Raw genomic sequence first — 23,801 nt, forward strand, 5'->3', positions numbered from 1 at the left:
GCTGAGGAAGGTTCTCAGCCAGTAGACCAAGGGCAGGAAGGACACTGCCTCCTCAGTCTCCCACTAGGGAACTTGTGATTCTTGTCCCCTGATGTCAGAATTCCTTGTCATGTTTGTTTTGTCTCCAAGGGAAGGGTTTGAATTTCAGAATTTAAGGCTAGAGTGGGCCTCGTGCAGTTAACATTAACCCTCTCTCTCCTTCGCTGGCCGAGGTGAGGTCCAGGACCATGTAGTTCTGACGTCCACTCTCTCGGGGGATCACCAGTTCGCCCATCTCACCCGGCAAGCTGGGCCCTAGTTTGGCGACAGGCATCTTCCACCCACCTGGGAGGCAGGGTTCAACACTCTGCCTCTGACCTTGTTTCCTTCTTCTGCCACCTGCTTAGGCAACCAGAAGGGGTTGTCCAGCCAGCACCTGGGCTTTAGCGCTCCTCAAGCAGGTGGAGGAAGTTTCAGGCACCTGGCTCCTCAGGTGTCTGCCATCCAGGTGCTCTTCAGGCTTGCCCAGCAGAGCTCTCTTGATCCAGCTAGAACTGACCAGAACTGACTCACTCAGGAATGTGTAGACTTTGGCATCAGGGGCTGCTTTAATTTGCACAATTTCCAAATACCCCTTTTTTCTTCTTTTTCTGATGAGTCATCTCCCTAGACTTGCATTTTAAAGAGATAGATAGTTATCAGGTTCCAGAGAAGACGTGGTAGAACATTTATATCTCAAAGACACAGAGCTGAGACTTCAGGTTTAGATATTATAATTTGCCTAAACCAAAAAGGAAGGTGTAGGTAAAGTTCTAGTCAAGACAGGATGGCCAGGAAAAACACCTTAAACCAAGGGATGGCTTGCTTTGCTGATTTAAGCCAATGGCTTCTTTATCATAAGACTTCCCAGTGATTTAGTCCTCCCTCTCTTCCAGTGCACAGAGACATACCCCTCCTTACAAATTAAAAATGTTCTTTATAGATGGAAATTTATTTTACAAAAATGTTTCAAAATAACCAGATGAAAATCATCCTTATGCCAGAAAGACTTTATTTTTTTATTACTAGAAATGAAACAGTAAGTATTTGTTGTATTGACATACTTAGGCTTAGACCTATGTTTAACAAGAAAGCCTAATAATAGCACTGTGGTTAGACTCTAGCCTATTTTTCCAAACCATCATTTTATTATTAAGGAAACAAAGGATCAAATATCTTTCATTCATCTGATATGATCCTTTAAAACACATTCCACCAATAAGTCCTATTTGGAACAGCTGAAAATCTTTTAATAAAACTTTTTAAAGATGAGCTCATGGCTTAGTGTAAATTTCACAAGCTTAATTAGGTCAAGTGGAAGGAACTCAGATGAGTAGTTGCCCAATCAGAGCCCATTATTTGTAAGTCATCAGCCCCCTCCATGACCTTAAAACTCCACTCTGACCTAATTATTGCAAACCTATACACAACAAAGTGAAAGGATTAATTTTCATTCATCAACCTCTCAATCCCAGATTTTCAAAGAAAAAACCTGTGTAAGGAATACTTACCGAAACCACACAGGAAAATTAGAGCCTGCATACTTAAGAGTCAAATTTGTTCCACTACAGCCAGGTCGCATACAGTTACATCATTTGGTTCTTCATACACTCTAGAACTGACCAGGACAGAGTTTAGCATAGAAAAACTGTAAGAAATAGGTTCTGAAACATAGAAATTGCAAAGTTCAAAAGGCTATGAAAAATACTAATGTAAATGAGACTTCCCTCCCTTTGTTTTAAATAAATAGACCCATCAGAGAAATGCAAATCAAAACCACAATGAGATACCATCTCACACCAGTTAGAATGGTGATCATTAAAAAGTCAGGAAACAACAGGTGCTGCCCAGGATGTGGAGAAATAGGAACACTTTCACACTGTTGGTGGGACTGTAAACTAGTTCAACCATTGTGGAAGACAGTGTGGCCATTCCTCAGGGATCTAGAACTAGAAATACCATTTGACCCAGCCATCCCACTACTGGGTATATACCGAAAGGATTATAAATCATGCTGCTATAAAGACACATGCACACGTATGTTTATTGTGGCACTACTCACAATAGCAAAGACTTGGAACAAACCCAAATGTCCAAAAACGATAGACTGGATTAAGAAAATGTGGCACATATACACCATGGAATACTATGCAGCCATAAAAAATGATGAGTTCATATCCTTTGTAGGGACATGGATGAAGCTGGAAACCATCATTCTTAGCAAACTATCACAAGGACAAAAAACCAAACACCGCATGTTCTCACTCATAGATGGGAATTGAACAATGAGAACACTTGGACACAGGAAGGGGAACATCACACACCAGGGCCTGTTGTGGGGCGGGGGGAGGGGGGAGGGATAGCATTAGGAGATATGCCTAATATAAATGATGAGTTAATAGGTGCAGCACACCAACATGGCACATGTATTCATATGCAACAAACCTGCACATTGTGCATGTGTACCCTAGAATTTAAAGTATAAAAAAAAAGAAATAGATGTTCTGTAAAAATATACACAATTTTTACAGACAAATACACTTGTAAGTTGTTTTTATCTTAAAAATTGGGGATATTTCATATTTATAACTAATTATTGAGCCTTAAGTTTTCTTGGCCATTTCTAGGCTAATAAACTAAGAATCATGTAAACTAAGCCAAAGTAGAATAGACATAAAAGTCCTGAACACTTCAACTTCCTATTCTTCAAGAAGTATACTTGGCAAATCTCATTCGAGAGAGGAAAAGCTTTCCTCCACCCTCTCTTTTACAGCGCTGAGGCTTCTCATCACATTTCTATGACTTGTAGCTTAATCCATGTTACATGGTCACTGGCATTATTAGTGCTTCTCTTTTAACACTGTAGGAATTAATCAATTTGGTGGTGTATTTGATTAATTCTATCACTAGAGGATTGTAAAATTACATATATGAATACCTCACTTTAGAGGCCACTTAATTTTTTTCCAAGGTGATATTTGACTATATTTCACTTGTGTCTTAATGATTTTATAATTTAAACCCTAAATTATAAATCTAGAATTTAGAAAGTGTATTTCCTCACTGGATTACATTTTTGGAAATATTATTTTATATGTGCACAAATATTACAAAATCACTGTAGACACCTGAAAACTATATTATCTTTTAAAGGCAATATTCTACATTAAACTGCAATAACAAAATTGTTCGGTGCATTTTTTTCTAGTACATTTTGTATATATTACACGTTTAACCTTTTTTTATCCAGCAAATAATTTTTGAGTATCCACTAAGTGCTAGGTTCTGCATTACTAACTGAATTTAAAGAGGGAAATAACAGACATGGTCTTAGACAATAAAAATTAACATTAGGTCACCTATTTATATATTTTTAAATGGTAATTATGAACACTTTTTGAGATTTTTAACTAGATAACATTATAGTAACACACTTGATGTTGTTAATATTTGCCAGTGAGCAAAAAAGAAAATAAAAAGATGGTTTTATTCAATATACACTTTAAAATTGCAGGAAATAGTCAAGATTCTCTGCTTTGCAGTTGAATGTCTATGTGTTTTTCTCTGCAACTTGGCTTTTGTGGAGTGAGAGAAACAATTATTCTTCCAGCCCAATGAAGGCAGAAGAGTAACAACAAATCTAATATTTTAAATGCTTATCAAAAGATAGTAAACATATTATTTCAGAATACTGAGATCAATAAGTTGACCTAGAAAAAAAGCCAAACTGACAGTATTACTGAATAAGGAAAGGCCCAAAGAGACAAAATACTTATTATTTTGTAACCTCGGTATGACACAACTTACCCTAACTATAAAGACCCTAAATCACCAAGATGGGTGCTTATAATATGGAGAGTAAAAAAAGTCATTTCACTTTTAGCTTTTTTATTTCTCTCAGAATAAAAAGTGTATAAGGAGTTGATAAAGAAGTTGATACTATAAGTTAGTACTACAATGACAGCACTTTTCAAGAAAAGACTTTTTTCTCTCTTACAAATATCATGTTAGCAGTATTTGTTTTCTCCAGAAATAATGAGGAAATAAAAACATAAGTATGTGGGTAATTAGTGTAGTTTCTTAAAGAAATGAGTTAGGCAACAGGCTAATAATGTATACTTCGCTGGCTTTTGAATGCCAACAATCATATTCTTTATAAGGCACAGAGAAGATTTTTCTAAAGAACAAGTATGTGAACCTGAAAAGTAATCACCACTTGGTAGTGACAATATGGATAGGGTGAAGGGCGTCACCAAGAAGCAATGAAAAGATACATTTGCAGTTAAATTTGAAAACCATGATGTTTAATACATATAGTAATAAAGAATACTTTCTCCTGTTTCAAAATTATCTTAGAATTTAAGATAGAAGCTAAAATACCTAGGGATAATGATATGACTATTGAAAATTAAAAATTAAAGGACATTTTGAGTATTAGAAGTTAAGAATGAGAACTTATTACCCAATGAACAGGGGATAATTCATTATGCTCCATATCCGTTGAATTAAAAGACAGGCCCATTACCTGGATAATTTGAAAGTTTAATTTTATTTAAAAGTCTTGTTTCATTCATCAAGCTAAAGGACTAGCTCCCAGAAATATTCTAGGATTGCATATCCCCAACTCTGTAGGAAGTATAGAAAGAATGTTATAAGGGCCACCATCTGAACATTATTATGTAAATAATTTAGTACCATTCCATTTGCCTTTGTAGATTTAAAAATGTAAATGGCTTTCTCATATTAGGAAACATCATTTTTCAAAACCAAGATAAACATAGTATATTGCAAGAGAATAATTATTTTCTTTATTAAAAAAGAAATACTGGATGCTAAGTCCAAAAGACATAAATTATTTTATACTAATAACTACCAACATTTTATTCATTAAAATATAAAGGTCAAAGATTTTTAAATGATCTTTAAATGATTAATAACATGTTGATCTTTTTCTTCTTTCTGTAAACCTTTTTGAGTCCTAAAAATACTACACTATACAAGCAATATTAAATAGTATATAAACTTGGATTAAAATATTCAAATTTACTAGAATGTGGACATTGGAAAGAATGAAAATAAACAGAAGCATAAAGCAGCAGATATAAAATTAAGAAAGCAACTAAGAGTGTTTAAAGTACATATTCATCTGTAGTCTAATGTCTACCATAAACAATGACTCTTCTCAGTAAAACACAAATCGTTCATGAAGGGAAAAAGCATGTTGTATTAGAGAATATTCAACATAACTTTTTTAGTACTAACTTGTGCCTGGAGTATTATTGGTTTTTCTATTATGAACTTATGCACTTGATAATTTTTTTTCATAAAGATTGTATGTACAACTCCATTCAAAAGCAGTTTTTGGTGGGGTTTTTTTTTTTTTTGAGACAGAATTTTGCTCTTTTCACCCAGGCTGGAGTGCAATGGTGTGAACTTGGCTCACAGCAACCTAGCAACCTTTGCCTCCCAGGTTCAGGTGATTCTCTTGCCTCAGCCTCCTGAGTGGTTAGGACTACAAGCATGTACCACCATGCCTGGCTAATTTTGTGTTTTCAGTAGAGACATGGTTTTGCCATGTTGACCAGGCTGGTCTTGAACTCCTGACCTGAGGTAATCCGCCCACCTTGGCCTCCCAAAGTGCTGGGTATGGGCAAGAGCCACCATACCCGGCCTCAAAAGCAGTTTTTGAAAGCAAACACAATATAACACTAAAGTTGAAAAATCCATGCTCACCCAAGGATGCCAGGTTTAATAAATTATTTATAGAACACTGCATCAAAAATAAGACAATAACCCAAAATATACCATTAAAGATGTATCCACTCCTACAACTAGAGATAATTAATCCATCTGGTAGCAAATGATACTTCAATCAGTTTCAGCATGTCTGAAATCTTTAAGGACAAAAGTGATAAAACATGACTTCATTCTTCATTAGACTCTTAGAACACTTGAAGGAAAATAATTTCTGAAGCACAGAGGTAAAGAGGTGTAATCTTTCAAAAAGATATTCAGTGTTCAAAATCCAAGAGTGCAATATCAGGCTGGGTGCGGTGGCTTTTGCCTGTAATCCCAGCGCTTTGGGAGACCATGGTGGGTGGATCACCTGAGGTCAGGAGTTCGAGACCAGCCTGGACAACAGGGTGAAACTCTGACTGTACTAAAAATACAAAAATTAGCCAGGCATGGTGGTGTGCACCTGTAGTCCTAGCTACTTGGGGGGCTGAGACAGGAGAATCGCTTGAACCTGGGAGGTGGAGGTTGCAGCGAATCGAGATCATGCCACCTCACTCCAGCATCAGTAACAGAATGAGATTCCATCTCAAAAAAAAAAAAAAGAGTGTAATATCATATCGGTATACACAGATAATATACTGAATGAAACAAATAGAATAATTTGAAGAGGTATCTTGATGAACAAGGAGTCATTAGAAAGGTTGTATTCATGTCTTTGAAGGAACTTTGCAATGTGAGAAATTAATACTTTGACTACTATACTAAAAGTTTATTGCTAACATGTATTGAGTTATTAACGTGTGTTAGGCAGAGTACCATATAATTTGCAAGTGTTATCTCATTTATTGTAGGTAAAATGTAATTTCGAACTCTGGGAGTATAAACGAATTAGATAGAATACAATTCTATTTAAATTGCTATCAGTAAATCGGTATCTAGGAACAGGGTGATGCAGTGCCCAAGTTTTCTATTCTTACTAAATGTTGTGTTTCATTTTCAATGTTTTCTTGGATATTGCTCTTTTTTGGCGACTTTGATTTTTTTTATTTTAGAAAACTAATAAATGGACTCTTCTTGGTACTCACTCTTGGGTTTTATAGAAGAAAAAGTAATTAAATTCTGTACATTTACCTTTACCTAATTTTTTCTCTTTTAAATTTACTTTGACATATAATAAATGTACATGTTATGGGGTACAGAGTGATATTTTGATATATTTATGCAATGCATAAAGATCAAGTCACAGTCATTATCATATCCATTACCTAAATCATGTATTATTTCTTTGCAGTGAGAATATTCAAAATCTTTTATTTTAGTTATTTGAAAACCCACAATAAATTCCCGTTAACTACAGTCACCCAACAGTGCTGTAGAGAACTAGAACTTCTTCCTTCTCTCCAGCTATAATTTTGTATGTATTAACCACATTTTTCTTATACTCTTCTTTCTCCTACTCTTTCCAGGATATGGTAACCAAAACTCTACTATCTACTTCTACGAGATTAAAAATTTTAGCTTCCATACATAAGTGAGAACACGTAGTTATGTGGTGTTTATGTTTCTATGCCAGGCTTATTTCACCTAACATAATGCCCTCCACTTGCATTCTTGTTGCCACAAATAACAGGATTTTGTTCTTTATTATGACTAAATAATATTCCATTATATATGTATGTCACATTTCTTTATCCATTCATCTGTTGATGGACACTTTTGTTGATTCCATATCTTGGCTATTGTGAATAGTGTTGTAATAAACATGCAGGTGCAGGTAACTCTTTGATATACTGATTTTCTTTCCTTTGGATATATACTGAAAACCATATGATCAAATTAATAAACACAATAAAAGCATTTGGCAAAATTAAATATTCTTACATGACAAAAAACCTCTTAACAATTTAGTATAGAAAATATATGCCTTAACACAGAAGGACATAAAGGACAAATCTACAGCTAAGATCATACTGAGTGTGGAAAAGGTGAAAGATTTTACCGTGAACAAGAAAAAGATTTTACTGTAACAAGAAAAGGATGCCTATTTTCACCAATCATATTTCACATAGTGAAAGTCTTAGCCAGGACAATTAGGTGAGAGAAAGAAATAAAGGATATCTGAATTGGAAAGGAGACAGTCAAATTGTCCTTGTTTAAAGACAACGTGATCTTATACATGGAAAAAAATAAGATGCTACCAAAAGCTTCTTAGGGTGATACATGAAATTAATAAAGTTGCAGGATATAAATCAACATACAAACATCAGTAGCATTTCTCTATATTGATAGTAAACTAGCTGAAACAAGAAATTAAGAAAGCAATTCCTTTCACAATAGCTACAAAAATGTACTTAGAAATAAATTTAACCAAGGAAGTAAAAGATTTCTACAACAAAAATGACAAATATTAATGAAAGAAATTAAAGAAAACACAAAAAAGGAAAGACATCCACGTTTATAGATTGAAATAACTAATATTCTTAAAATGACCCACTATCCTATGTGATTTACAAATTTAGTACAATCACTAGCTTGTATTTTTAAAAGCACCTTTGCTGCATATTCTTAAGATATTCAATGACAATGCCTGGATTTAAGTTTGAGGTATTATTATATCTATTTTATATTGGGCACAATATAATGTTATCAGAGGTAACGGTTTTGATTGGTCCTAGGTCATACAGTAATATATACATTGTGATTTATAGACGTTATCTTTTAATACTCAGGCATTTAGAAAGTTCATTTAGACAAAGTTATAAAAACTTGCCTTCCTTTCTGCCTATATCACCTAAAAATCCTAATTTAAGAGGTAATAACATTTTTTATTTGATATACAATTTATCAACACAATAAAAATCTAACAATTATCATGTGCAGAGTGTGAAAATCTCATCAGATTAAGGAACGCAAAGACATCTTTTTCATATTTCGAATGTAAAACTCTTTTGGAAACTTATTTTTAGAAACAGTTAAAAACATTTTTTCATTAGTTTTTCATGTAAAATTGTGACAACCAGCATGAAATAACCGTCATCACAGAAGCATGGTATATTTGATTCCAAAACATATTCTTTGTAAGTTTTAATATATTTATGTATTATTTATACTTACATTGTAACCCATAATGTAGATATTTTTCCTTCAACTCTTAAGAATATTCTTAAATAATAAAATTAAAATGAATTATAATTTTTGTTGGTTGGGAAAAAGAATAGACACACACGTGACAGTGTATCACTTCACCTCATCATTTCATCTCATCATTTCATCTCATTTCATCATTTCATCTCATCATTTCATCTCATTTTATCTCATCATATCATCTCATCATTTCATCAAATCTCATCTCATTTCCATTTCATTTTCATTATTTCATTTCACTATTTCATTTAATTTCATCTAATTTCATTTATTTCATTATGTCACTTCATATCATCTCATTTCATCTCATCATTTTTCATATCATTTTTCATCTCATCATTTCATCTCAATTCATTTCATCTCATCATTTCATCTCCTCATCTCATCATTTCATTTCCTCCTTTCATTTTAACATTTCATCTCATCATTTCTTCTCATCTCATTTCAATTTCATTTCATTATTTCATTTCATCTCATTTCATTATTTCACCTAATTTCATTATTTCATCTCATCTCATCTCAATTCATCTCATCTCATTTCATCTCATCATTTCATCTCATCATTTTTCATCTCATCATTTTTCATCTCATTTAATCTCATTTCATTTCATTTTGTCTCATCATTTCAGCTCATCATTTCATCTCACCACATCTCTTCATTTCATCATTTCATTTCAACATTTCATCGTTTCATCTCATCTCATCTTTCAATTTCATTTCAATATCATTTCATTTCATTTCATCTCATTTCATTATTTCATTATTTCATTTCATCTCATTTCAATTCATCTCATCATTTCATCTCATCATTTTTATCTCATCATTTTTCATCTCATCATTTCATCTCATCATCTCATCTCATCATTTCATCATTTCATCATTTCATCTCATTTCTTCTCATCAATTCATCTCATCAGTTTAACTCATTTCGTCTCATCTCAATTTCATTATTTCATTTCATTTCACTTTATTTCATTTCATCTCATCTCATCATTTCATCTCATCTTACCTCATTTCATCTCATCATTTCTTCTCAACTCATCTCATCATTTCATCATTTCATCTCATTTCATCTCATTTCATCTCATCTCACCTCATCTCATTTCATCTCATCTCATCATTTCATCTCATCCTTTCATTTCATCTCATCATTTCATCTCCTTTCGTCTCATCTCACCTCAGCATTTCATCATTTAATCTCATCATTTCTTATTTCATCTCATTTCATTACATCTCATCATTACATCTCAACTCATCTCATCATTTCATCTCATCATTGCATCTCATCATTCATCTCATTTCATCTCATCTCATCATTTCATCATTTAATTTCATCATCTCATTTAATTTCACCTCATTTCATTATTTCATTTCATTTCTTCATTTCATTATGTCATTTCATTTCATCTCATTACATTTCATCTAATTTTATCCCATCATTTCATTTCATCTCATTTCATCTCATCTTTTAATCTCATCATTTCATCTCATCATCTCATCAACTCATTTCATCTTATCATTTCATCATTTCATCTCATCATTTCATCGCATCTCATATCTTCTCATCTCATTTCAATTTCATTATTTCATTTCATTATTTCATGTCGTGTCATCTCATCATTTCATCTCATCACATCTCATAAATTCATCATTTTATTTCATCATTTCATCTTATCATTTCATCTCGTCTCATTTCAATTTTATTTCAATTTCATTTTATTTCATTATTTCATATCATTTCATCTCATTATTTCATTATTTCATTTCATTTCATCTCATCATTTCATCTCATCATTTCGTCTCATCATCTCCTCTTATCTCATCATTTCATCTCATCATTCATCTCATCATTTCATATCATTTCATATCATTTTATCTCACCATTTCATTTCATCTCCTCATCCTTTCATCTCATTTCATCATTACATCTTATTTCATCTCATTTTATGTCATTTCATGTCATCATTTCATCACATCTCATCTCATCTCATCTTTTCAACTCATCATTTCATCTCATTTCATCTCATCATTTCAACTCATTGCATCTCATCTCATCATTTCCATTTCATTATTCCATTTCATCATTTCATTTCATTATTTCATTTCATTATGTCATTTCATCTCATCTCATTTCATCTCATCTCATCATTTCATCTCATTTCATCTCATTATTTCATCTGATTTCATGTCATCATATCATGTCATCATTTCATCTCATTTCATCACATCTCATCTCATCATTTAATCTCACTTCATCTCATTTCATCTCATCTCATCATTTCGTCTCATCATTTCTTATTTCATCTCATTTTATCTCATCATTTCATCTCATCTCATCTCAATTCAATTTCCTTTCATTATTTCATTTCATCTCACTCATTACATCTCATTTCATTACATCTCATCTCATCTCATCATTTCATTTCATCTCATCATTGCATCTCATCATTTCATCTCATCTCATCATTTCCGCTTCATTTCCATTTCATTTCATCATTTAATTTCATCATCTCATTTAATTTCACCTCATTTCATTATTTCATTTCATTATGTCATTTCATCTCATTACATTTCATCTAATTTCATTTCATCTAATTTCATCTCATCATTTCATTTCATCTCATTTCATCTCACCTTTTCATCTCATCATTTCATATCATCTCACTAACTCATTTCATCTTATCGTTTCATCATTTCATCTCATCATTTCATCTCCTCATTTCATCTCATCTCGTATCTTCTCATCTCATTTCAATTTCATTTCATTATTTCATTTCATTATTTCATGTCGTCATCTCATCATTTCATCTCATCACATCTCATCATTTCATCATTTTATTTCATCATTTCATCTTATTTCATCTCATCTCATTTCAATCTTATTTCAATTTCATTTTATTTCATTATTTCATATCATTTCATCTCATTATTTCATTATTTCATTTCATTTCATCTCATCATTTCATCTCATCATTTCATCTCATCATTTCGTCTCATCATCTCCTCTTATCTCATCATTTCATCTCATCATTCATCTCATCATTTCATATCATTTCATATCATCACTTTATCTCACCATTTCATTTCAACTCATCTCATCATTTCATCTCATTTCATCATTACATCTTATTTCATCTCATTTTATGTCATTTCATGTCATCATTTCATCACATCTCATCTCATCTTTTCATCTCATCATTTCATCTCATTTCATCTCATCATTTCAACTCATTGCATCTCATCTCATCATTTCCATTTCATTATTCCATTTCATCATTTCATTCATTTCATTATGTCATTTCATCTCATCACATTTCATCTCATCTCATCTCATCATTTCATCTCATCATTTCATCTGATTTCATGTCATCATATCATGTCATCATTTCATCTCATTTCATCTCATCTCATTATTTAATCATTTAATCTCATTTCATCTCATCATTTCATCATTTCATCTCATCATTTCTTATTTCATCTCATTTTATCTCATTTCATCTCATCTCATCTCAATTTCCTTTCATTATTTCATTTCATCTCATTTCATTACATCTCATCATTACATCTCATCTCATCTCATCATTTCATCATGTCATCTCATCATTGCATCTCATCATTCATCTCATCATTTCATCTCATCTCATCATTTCCATTTCATTTCCATTTCATTATTTCATTTCATCATTTAATTTCATCATCTCATTTAATTTCACCTCATTTCATTATTTCATTTCATTTTTTCATTTCATTATGGCATTTCATTTCATCTCATTACATTTCATCTAATTTCATCTCATCTAATTTCATCTCATCATTTCATTTCATCTCATCATTTCCTCTCATCTTTTCATCTCATCATTTCATCTCATCATCTCATCAACTCATTTCATCTTATCATTTCATCATTTCATCTCATCTCGTATCTTCTCATCTCCTTTCAATTTCATTTCATTATTTCATGTCATGTCATCTCATTTCATCTCATCACATCTCTTCATTTCATCATTTCACCATTTCATCTTATCATTTCATCTCGTCTCATTTCAATTTTATTTCAATTTCATTTTATTTCATTATTTCATATCATTTCATCTCATTATTTCATTATTTCATTTCATTTCATCTCATCAGTTCATCTCATCATTTCATCTCATCATTTCATCTCATCATTTCATCTCATCATCTCTTATCTCATCATTCATCTCATTTCATATCATCATTTCATATCATCATTTTATCTCACCATTTCATTTCATCTCATCATTTCATCTCATTTCATCATTACATCTTATTTCATCTCATTCTATGTCATTTCATGTCATCATTTCATCACATCTCGTCTCATCTCATCTTTTCATCTCATCATTTCATCTCATTTCATCTCATCATTTCAACTCATTGCATCTCATCTCATCATTTCCATTTCATTATTCCATTTCATCATTTCATTTCATTATTTCATTTCATTATGTCATTTCATCTCATCTCATTTCATCTCATCTCATCATTTCATCTCATTTCATCTCATTATTTCATCTGATTTCATGTCATCATATCATGTCATCATTTCATCTCATTTCAGCACATCTCATCTCATCATTTAGTCTCATCATTTAATCTCATTTCATCTCATCATTTCATCTCATCTCATCATTTCATCATTTCATCTCATCATTTCTTATTTCATCTCATTTTATCTCATCATTTCATCTCATCTCATCTCAATTCAATTTCCTTTCATTATTTCATTTCATTACATCTCATCATTACATCTCATCTCATCTCATCATTTCATCATTTCATCTCATCATTGCATCTCATCATCTCATCATTTCATCTCATCTCATCATTTCCATTTCATTTCCATTTCATTATTTCATTTCATCATTTAATTTCATCATCTCATTTAATTTCACCTCATTTCATTATTTCATTTCATTTTTTCATTTCATTATGTCATTTCATTTCATCTCATTACATTTCATCTAATTTCATCTAATTTCATCTCATCATTTCATTTCATCTCATTTCATCTCATCTTTTCATCTCATCATTTCATCTCATCATCTCATCAGCTCATTTCATCTTATCATCTCATCATTTCATCTCATCACATCTCATCATTTCATCATTTTATTTCATCATTTCATCTTATCATTTCATCTCATCTCATTTCAATTTCATTTTATTTCATTATTTCATATCATTTCATCTCATTATTTCATTATTTCATTTCATTTCATCTCATCTCATCAGTTCATCTCATCATTTCATCTCATTTCATCTCATCATCTCCTCTTATCTCATCATTTCATCTCATCATTCATCTCATCATTTCATCTCATCATTTCATATCATCATTTCATATCATCACTTTATCTCACCATTTCTTTTCATCTCATCTCATCATTTCATCTCATTTCATTCATTACATCTTATTTCATCTCATTTTATGTCATTTCATGTCATCATTTCATCACATCTCGTCTCATCTCATCTTTTCATCTCATCATTTCATCTCATTTCATCTCATCATTTCAACTCATTGCATCTCATCTCGTCATTTCCATTTCATTATTCCATTTCATCATTTCATTTCATTATGTCATTTCATCTCATCACATTTCATCTCATCTCATTTCATCTCATCTCATCATTTCATCTCATCGTTTCATCTCATTTCATCTCATTATTTCATCTGATTTCATGTCATCATATCATGTCATCATTTCATCTCATTTCATCACATCTCATCTCATCATTTAATCTCATCATTTAATCTCATTTCATCTCATTTCTTCTCATCTCATCATTGCCATTTCATTATTTCATCATTACATTTCATAATTTCCTTTCATTATTTCATTTCATTTCATCTCATTTCATTATTTCATCTCATTTTTCATCTCATTTTTCATCTCATTTCATCTCATCATTTCATCTCATCATTTCGTCTTATCATCTCATCTTATTTCATCATTTCATCTTATCGTTCATCTCATTTCATCTCATCATTTTATCTCATTATATCTCATCTCATCTCAATTTCATTATTTCATATCATTTCATTATTTCATTTCATCTCATCATTTCTTCTCATTTCATCTCGTTTCATCTCATCATTTCATCCATCATCTCATTTCATCTCATCTCATCTCCTTTCAATTTCTTTTCAATTTTGTCATTTTATCTCATCATTTCATCTCACCATTTCATCTCAAAATTTCATCTCATCATTTCATCTCATCATTTCATCATTTCATCTCATCATTTCATCTCATCTCAAGTAATCTTATCATTTCATCTAAGTGAAATGATGTAATGGAATCATGAAATGAAATGGATAGGTTGCCCTCAGTGATGTTAAATTTAAAAATTGTTTGCTTTCATGTATTCATTTTTATATTTATATGTATTTATATTTATATTTACTTATATTTCTTTTTACTTATTTTTATTTATATTTTTACTTATTTATTGGTAGACAAGGTCCTGTTCTGTGGCCTAGGCTGGAATGCAGTGGTGCATTCACAGTTCACTGCAGCCTCGAGCAAACCTCCCACCTTAGCCTCCCAGGTAGCTGGGACCCCAGGTGAGCACCACCACACCTGGTTAATATTTTATTATTTGTAGAGATGGAGTCTTGCGATGCTGCCCAGGCTGGTCTCAAACTCCTGGGCTCAAGCAGTCCTCCTGCCTTCGCAACCCAAAATGCTGGGATTACAGATATGAGCCACAGTGCCCATCCTATTTATTTACTTATTTATTTACTTAATAAAGAAAAGGTCTCAATATGTTGCCCAGGCTGGTCAACTCCTGGACTCAAATGGTTCTCCAAACTTGGCCTCTCAAAATGTTGGGATTACAGGTATGAGCCACCATGCCTGGCCTAAAAATAGTATTATATTTTTGCATTATATAATTTTCAATTAAGTAATATGAATATTCTGTACAGGAAATATGCCCTTAATTACATAGGAATAAACATTTGTTACACTGAGAAAAATCTAATAGAGCTACAAATAAAAATTAATTTGGAGAGGTCATTAGATACTCATACATTCTTATGTTTATATATTCTTTCATATATTCATATATTCTTTTATCAGTATCAATGGCTTGCAGTTATGTGTACAAAACCATGACCTACATGTAATACAACTAATAACAAGCACTTACACTTCAAGGCATATTATATACAAAGCTTTAACTTCTCATCTTCAGATTTTGTTTTTTTTCTTTCTGTTTTGGCAGATACTATGAACACAACATTCAACTCACAGACACTATGGAGCCCTTACTAAGCATAAAGTACTGTGAAAGGCCAGGGCTAGGACAGAACTGAGACAGGGCCAGGGATAGGACAGAACCAGAGCAGGGTCATGGCCAGAGAAAAACCAGGGGCAGGGTCACAGCCAGGGACATAAGAGGACCAAGGCCAGGGCCAGAAGTAGGGCAGAACCAGGGCCAGGGCCATGGCAGGATCAGGGCCAGCAGAAGGCCAGGGCAGGGCTAGGGTAGCACAGGGCCAAGGCAGGGCAGGGTCAGTGTAGAGCAAGGAACGGGCCAGGGTATGGCAGGGCAGGGACAGGGAGGTCCAGGGCCAGAGTCAGGTCCAGGACATGGACAGGGCAGGGCCAGAAACATGGCAGGACCAGAAAGGGGAAAGGGCAAGGGCAAGACCAGAGAAGGACCACAGTAAAAACATGGCCAGGGAGGGTCCAGGGCAAGGGCAAGGCCAGGGCAGAACCAGAGCCAGGGCATGCCAAAGGCAGGGCCAGGTCAGGGCAAGGCCAGGGTAGGGCAGGGCCAGTGTAGGGTGAGGGTAGGGCCAGGGCAAGTTCAGGGCCAGGGCAGGACTAAGATAGCACAGGGCCAAGGTCAAGGCCCTGTACTAAGATAGCACAGGGCCAGGGCAGGGCCAAAGGAGGGGCCAGGCCCAAGCATGGCCAGTGTGGGGCCTGGGGATTGTCAGGGCCAGGGCCAGGGTCAAGGCTGAGCCAGGAACAGGGCCAGAGCAAGGGCAGGGCCAGGGAGAAGGCAGAACCAGAGAGGATCCAGAGAAAGGGCAGGGCCAGGGCAGAACCAGGACCAGGATAAGGCAAAGCCAAGGCCAGGGCAGGGCAAGGCCAGGGCAGGGCAAGACCAGGGAAGGGCAAGGCCAGGGTAGAAATGGCCAGTGTACGGCCAGGCCAGGGTAGGAAAAGGCCACGGTAGGGCCAAGGCCAAGGCGGGGCAGGGCTAGGGTAGCACAGGTCATGGCCAAAAACAGGGCAGGGCCATAGCAGTGGCAGGACTAGCAACAGGGCCAGGGTAAGCGCTGGACCAGAGCATGGTGGGGACAATACAGGGCCAGGACAGATAATGGCAAGGCAGGTCCAGGGTCATTTCATGGACTCGGTAGGCCTGGGGTCAGGCCAGGGCAGGGAAAGGGCAAGGCCAGGGAGAAGGCAGGGCCAGGGCCAAGGCACTGCCAGGGCAGGGCAGGACCAGTGCAGGGTGAGGGAAAGGCCAGGGCATGGAAGGGCAGGGCAGGACCAAGGAAGGGCCAGGAGAGTGCCACGGCAGGGTCAAGGCCAGAACAAGGGTACGGCTGGGGTCAGAAATATGGTAGGGCAAGGGCTGGGCCCAGGCTGGGACATGCAGGGCAGAGCATGGCCTGTGCAAGGCAGGGCCAGAGCCAGGCCATAGAGATGGGAGGGCAACACCAAGGCAGAGTCAGTGTAGATCCAGGGCTGAGCAGAGTCAGGGCAGGTACAGAGTCGAGGCAGAGCTAGGGCCCAAGCAGGGCCATGGCAGCACCAGGGCAGAAGAGGGCAGGGCAATGCACGACTGGGCCATGGCAGTGCCTGGTCAACTCTGGGGCAGGGCCAGAAGCAGGACAGGGCCAGGGCCAATGCTCAGACCAGGGACAGGGCATGACAGGAAGTGCCAGAGCAGGGCTGGGCCAATGTTGGGACAGGGCAAATCAGACCAGGACACCTCCAAGTCCAGCTCTGGCCCTGCCTTGGCCCTGGCCCCTTCCTGACCTGACCTTGTCCCTGGCCCTGCCCTATCCATGCCCTGTGTGTTTGACCAGTGTTTTATAACCAGAATCCTACAAGAAACTTAAATCAGCTCTTTTTGTGCATTTTTAGTAGAGATGGGGTTTCACAATGTTGCCCAGGCTGGTTCCAAACTCCTGAGCTCAAGCCATTTGCCTGCCTTGGCCTCCCAAAGTGCTGGGATTACAGGAGTAATCTGGCCAAGTATTTAACTTCTTTATGCCTGTTTCCTACATTTGGAAAATGGGGATGCTTTAAGTACCTAGCACACAGAATTATTGTGAGAATCAACGCCTCACATATTTACATATTGATAAAATTGTACTCATAGAGCACTACTGGAAGCAAAGATAGTATTAGTTAAAATTTAGTGATTATTTACTGCAAACAGTAATACTATTACAAACAACATAGTATAGACATTATTACCACTACTATAGTTATCTTAAAAATCTAAAATAAAAATTTTATGTAACAGCCTAATGTAATCTCTCCTGCTCTGCCCCGGCTCAGCCCTAGTGCCGGCTCTGCCCCTAGTCCTACCACATCACTGGCACTGACCCTTCCCTGGTCCTGCCGCCGACCCAGCCCTTCCCATCTTCAGGCCTTACCATGGCCCTACCCTGGTCCTGACCCTGGCCCTACCCCAGAGAAGGGGTATGGCAGAGCCAGGGAAGGGCCGGGGCAAATAAGGGACAGGACACATCCAAATCCAGGAAAGGGCCAGGGCCATGACAGAGCCAGGGCGAGTCCTTGGCAGGGCCAAGTTCCAGGGCAGGGCCAGGAAAGGGTCATGGCAGGGTCACTGTATGGCCAAGGTCCAGGCCAAAGCCAAGGCAGGGGCAGGGGCAGGCCCGCATAAGGGCAGGACCAGAGCCAGTGATACGGCAGGGCCAGGGCTGTGCCAGGACAGAACAAGAGCAGAGCAGGGCAGGACCAGAGCCAGGCCATAGAGAGAGTAGGGCAAATGCCAAGCCAAGGCCAGGGTAGTGCCAGGGCTGAGGCAAGGTCAGGGAAGGTCCAGGGCTGAGTCAAGGCTGGAACCAAGACAGGGGCAAAGGCCGGGGCAGATCTAGGGCACAAGCAGGGCAGGCTAGGGCAGGGCAATGGCAAGACCAGGCCATGGCAGGGCCAGCCCAGGATAGAACAGGGCACAGGCAGGGCGGGGCCAGGGCCACGGCTGGGGCAGGACAAGGACCAGTACCGGGGTCCAGGCCAGGGCAAAGGTATGGCCAGGGCAGAGGTAGGGCCAGAACCAGGGTCTGGGTAGGACCAAGGTGGGTCCATTGCAGGGCCAGGGTTCAGACCAGGGCCAGAACAGGGCTGGGACAGGGCCAGGGCCAGGACCAGGAAAGGGCAATGTCAGGATAAGAGCCATGGCAGGACCAGCAATGGGGCTAGGGTCAGGACAGGGACAGGGACAGGGACAGGGTCAGGGCTAGGGCCAGAATAGCATGCCAGGGTAGAGCCAGGCCAAATTAGGGCCAGGACAGGGTCAGGACCAGGGCTGGGACAGGGTATAGACTTAAGTAGCAAAGGGCCAGGGCCAGGGTCCATGCCAGTGACAGCGCTGGTCCAGGGCAGAGGCAGGGCCATGGCCAGGTCAAGGACAAGGCTGGGGCAGGGCCAAGGTCTGGGTCAGGGTCAGCACAAGACCAGGACAGAGCCAGGAGAGGGACAGGGCCATGGTAGGGCCAGGTTAAATCAGGGACAAGACACCTGCAAATCCAATTCCGGGCCAGGGTCAGGGCAGGGCCAGTTCAGGGCCAGGGCCAAGACAGGGCCAGGGCCAGGGCTGTCAGGGTCATTGGCAGTGCCACGGCCATGGCAGGAGCAGGGGTCAATGCCAGGCCAACGCCGCAGATAGGACCAGGTATGTGCTAGGGCCAGTGTGAGGGCCAAGGCAGGGTCAGGGCAGGGCCAAAGGGAGGGCAGGGCCAGGGCAGGGTGGAGTAGGTCCAGGTTAGCACAGGGTTAAGGTAGGGCACGACCAACCAGGGCAGGTCTATGGCTGGGGCCGGGGCAGGGCCAGGGCCGGGGCAGGGCCAGAGACAGGGCAGGGCCAAGACAGTGGCAGCTCCAGGGCAGGGCCAGGGTTAGGACCACGGACATGTCCAAGGCCAGTGCCAGGGCAAGGACAAGGGCAGGGGCAGGGCCAGGGTCATCTAAGAACCAGGGACAAAGCCAGGCCCAGAGCAGGGCCAGGACAGGTACCTGGCAGGGCTAGGGTCTAGGGCAGGGCCATGGCAGGGCCAGGGCCACAGCCAGGTCTGTGCTACGGCCAGGTACAACACAGTGCACAGGTAAGGCTAGGATGAAGGCCAAGGTAGGGCCAGGGCAGGGTCAAAGCCAGGCTAGGGCCAAGGCAGGACCAGGGCCGTCAAGGCAGGGCCAGGAAAGCATAGGGCCAAGGCAGGGCAGGGCCAGGCCAGTGCCAAGACCTGGGCAGGGCCAGGGAACAGCCAGGGGAGGGCCAGGGCCAGGGCCTGGGCAGGACCAGGTTTGGGGCAGGAGCAAAACAAGGGCAAGGACAGTGCAGGATCTTGGCACAGCCAGGGTCCAGGACAGTGTCAGGGCAGGGCCAAGGCAGGGTCTGGGCCATGGTAAGACCAGCAACAGGGCTGGGGCTAGGCCAGTGACAGGACCAGAGTCAGGGCAAGGGCCAGAGCAGTGCAAGGCCAGGGTAGGGCCAGGCATTTCAGGGTCAGGGCCAGAGGAGAACCAGGGCAAGGTCTCAAGCAGGGAAGGGCCAGGGCCCGGACAGGTCCAGGGCAGGGCCATGACAGGGCCAGGGGCTGTGTTAGGGCAAGGGCAGGGCCAGAGCAAGGTAAGGGTCAGGGCCAAGGCCAGGGTAGGGACAGGGCAAGAAATATGGCAGGACCAGGGGCAATGCCAAGGCCAAGGCTGGGCCAGGGCTGAGTCAGGGCAGGGCAGGGCAGGGCATGGTATGGCCAGTAGAGGACAGGACAAGAGCCGGTCCACAGAGAGAGCAGGACTGATGCCAAGAAAGAGCCAGGCTAGTGCCAAGGCTGAGGCAGTGTCAGAACATGTCCAGGGCAGGGCCGGGGCCAGGGCCAGAACTGAGCCAGGGCACAGCCAAGGCAGGGTAGGGCAGGGAAATAGCATGGCCGGGTCAGTACTGGGACAGGGCAGAGCAGGGCAAGGCAATGGTAGGGGCAGGGCAGGGACAGGCCAACAAAGAGCCATGTTACGCCGCGGCCAGGACACCTCCAAGTCCACTTCAGGGCCAGGGCTATGGCAGGACAAAGACAAGGGCCAGGGTCAGGGCCAGGTCTGTGCTAGGGCCAGCTCCAGAGCAGGGCCTAGCGAAGACTAGGGTGAGGGCCAAGGTAAGGCCAGGGCAGGGTCAAAGGCAGAGTAGGGCCAGGGCAGGGTGATGACACATCCAGAGCACAGCAGGGCAGGGTGATGGCCAGACCAGGGGCAGACCACTGCCAGCTCAGGGCCAGGGAAAGGCCAGTGCAGAGCCAGGAAAGGGTCAGGACCAGGAACAAGGCAGAGCAGGGCCAGGGCCATGGCAGAGTCAGAGCAGGTCCTTGACAGGACCAGGTTCCAGGCCAGGGCCAGGGCAGCAGCAGGGGCAGGGCCCGGATAAGGGCAGGGCCAGGGATATGGCAGGACCAGGGCTACGGCCAGGGCTAGGCCGTAGTGAGGGCAGGGCAAAAGTCGAGGCAGGGTCTGGGCAGGTCCAGGGAGTGGCCAGCACCAAGCGGGGCCGAGGCACAACCAGTGCAGGGTAAGGCAGGGCAATGGCACCACTGGGCCATGACATGGCAAGGTCAGTGCCAGGAGAGGGCAGAAAAGGCAGGCCCATGGTAGGGCCAGGGCAGGGATGGGCCAAAGCAAGACCAGGACATGTCCAAGGCCAGGTCAGGGCCAGAACAGGAGTAGGACCATGACCACTGGCAGGGCCAGTGCCATGACATGACCAGGGTCAGGACAAGGGGTAGGGCCAGAGCCAGGGCCAGAGCCAAGGTCAGGCCAGTGCAGGTTCAGGGCAGGGCCAGTGCCAGGGCAAGACCAGGGCAGGGACAGGGTAGCACAGGGCCAAGACAGGGTCAGGATGGGACCAGAGCAGGACAGGGCCGAGACAGTCCATGTAACAGTAGGGCAGGTACAGGGCAATGCAGGGCAAAGCCAGGCCCATTGCCAATGCACCAGCCTGCCCTACAAGGCTCCTACCACCTGGCCACTGCTGCAGCCCGTCCATCGCTGTAAGCCTGACCCCCAACCCTGGCTGCAGCCACCTGCCCTCCTAGCGTGGCCGCTCTCCTACCGCTCTGGCGCACTGCAGTCTCTGTCGCTGCCACCCACCCGCAGTGAGGCAAGTCGTGGTGTCGCAGGCTCTAGGTGTCTCCTCCTCCTCCTGGCACGGAGCAGCTGGGTGGGCAAAGCCAGAAAAGCCTAGAGGAAGATGTGAGGGGTGGAAGGCTTAGAGCCTCAACTTGTCATGCTGGCCACTGGGTGGCAGGGGCCAGTTTCAGCAAAGGCACTCACACCCACCCTCCAAAGTCCAGCCTCTCCTTTTGGCCCAAGCTGGCCGGGAACTGGGGTCTGGGGTGGGTGCTGGAGACACCACAGCACCCAGCTCCCCACTCCACAGGAACCATTGGGCCCACCGGGGCTGCACTCCTCGGGGAGCAGGAGAAGCAGAAAAATTCAGACCCAGCCAGCCCTCCGCACCCAGGTGCCAATTCCTGTTCCAGATGCCTCCACACACAGGGCCCTGTCCCCCATGGTGTCCCCAGGGGTGCCTGGCAGCCTCTGAGGCACAGACCCAGAGTGCACAGGCCCAAGAACCACGGTGGGTGTGGGGGCTCTGCCGTGCTCAGGATTCCCACGCAAACGCTGCGTGCCTGCCGCATTCCAGTATGACCAAGAGTGGGTCGCCCTCTGGAGTGTGGAGTCAGGGAGAGGAGAACCACTCCTTCCTTGGATGCCAACTCTGCTGACCACTGCCAGCAGTGCAGCCCCTGATAGCACCGAACTCGCCCCCGCTCCACGGCTAGTCCTGCCCTCAATAGCGCCCCCCACCTCCATCCCCCAATGCCGCCAGTAGCGTATACCTCATAGTGCCCTAACCTGTCCTCCTCCATGGGCATTGCAGCCCCAGAAAGTGCCCATAACCCACCCTCCCTGCCATGGGAAGTGCAGCCCTGTAGAGTGTTACCAACCAGTACCCCTAATGCAGGCAATGACACCCTGGATAGCACCCCCAACCCACCCCACACTGTGAAAGGTGCAGCCCTGGATAGCCCCTGTCCTACCACTCTGGTCATGCTGCAGTCTCTGTCACCGCCACCACCAACCACAGTGAGGCAAGCCAGTGGGCCACAGGCTCTAGCACCCAGCAGCCAGACATGGAGCAGCTCTCGCCGATGGCCAGCTCCTACCACTCTGACCACACTGCTGTCTCTGTGGCCATCTTCTTTGACTACAAAGGAATAAAACTAGATATTAATAAGAAGAGTAATTTTGGAAACAATACAATCACATGGAAGTTAAACACTACCTTCCTGAATAAATGACTAGTGGGTCAATGAAGATACTAAGACAGAAATTCAAAAATTTCATGAAACAAAGGGTAACGAAAACACAGGATACCAAAACTTGTTATGCAGAAAGCAGTACAAAGGCAGAGATTTACAGCTATAAGTGCCTACCATCCAAACAAAAGAAAAACTTCAAATAAACAATACATCTTAAATAACTAGTAAAGTAAGAACAAACTAAACCAAAAATAAGAAAAATAAATAAGATCGTAGCAGAAATAAAATTGAAAGGAAAAACACACAAGATGAAATGAAAAGTTGGTTTTCTGGAAAGCAAAACAAAATT

The 23,801-nt window shown here is 41.0% G+C and overlaps 1 long non-coding RNA gene across 2 annotated transcripts; it reads right to left on the reverse strand.

Annotated features, from left to right (window-relative positions):
• Positions 1–573: 573 nt before the first annotated feature.
• LOC109023575 (uncharacterized) lies at positions 574–23,370 on the reverse strand. Of its 2 annotated transcripts, none has more exons than XR_008672916.2 (3): positions 23,231–23,370; positions 22,240–22,367; positions 574–1,636 (listed from the first exon to the last, which is right to left on the reverse strand). It is a non-coding gene; the product is annotated as an uncharacterized lncRNA (long non-coding RNA). The 2 variants fall into 2 exon arrangements; XR_008672915.2 differs by having other exon boundaries at positions 22,278–22,367; positions 23,231–23,364.
• Between the last annotated feature and the right edge of the window lie 431 nt (positions 23,371–23,801).

Source organism: Gorilla gorilla, chromosome 18 (genome assembly GCF_029281585.2).
Source record: "Gorilla gorilla gorilla isolate KB3781 chromosome 18, NHGRI_mGorGor1-v2.1_pri, whole genome shotgun sequence".
Lineage (NCBI taxonomy): Eukaryota > Metazoa > Chordata > Mammalia > Primates > Hominidae > Gorilla > Gorilla gorilla.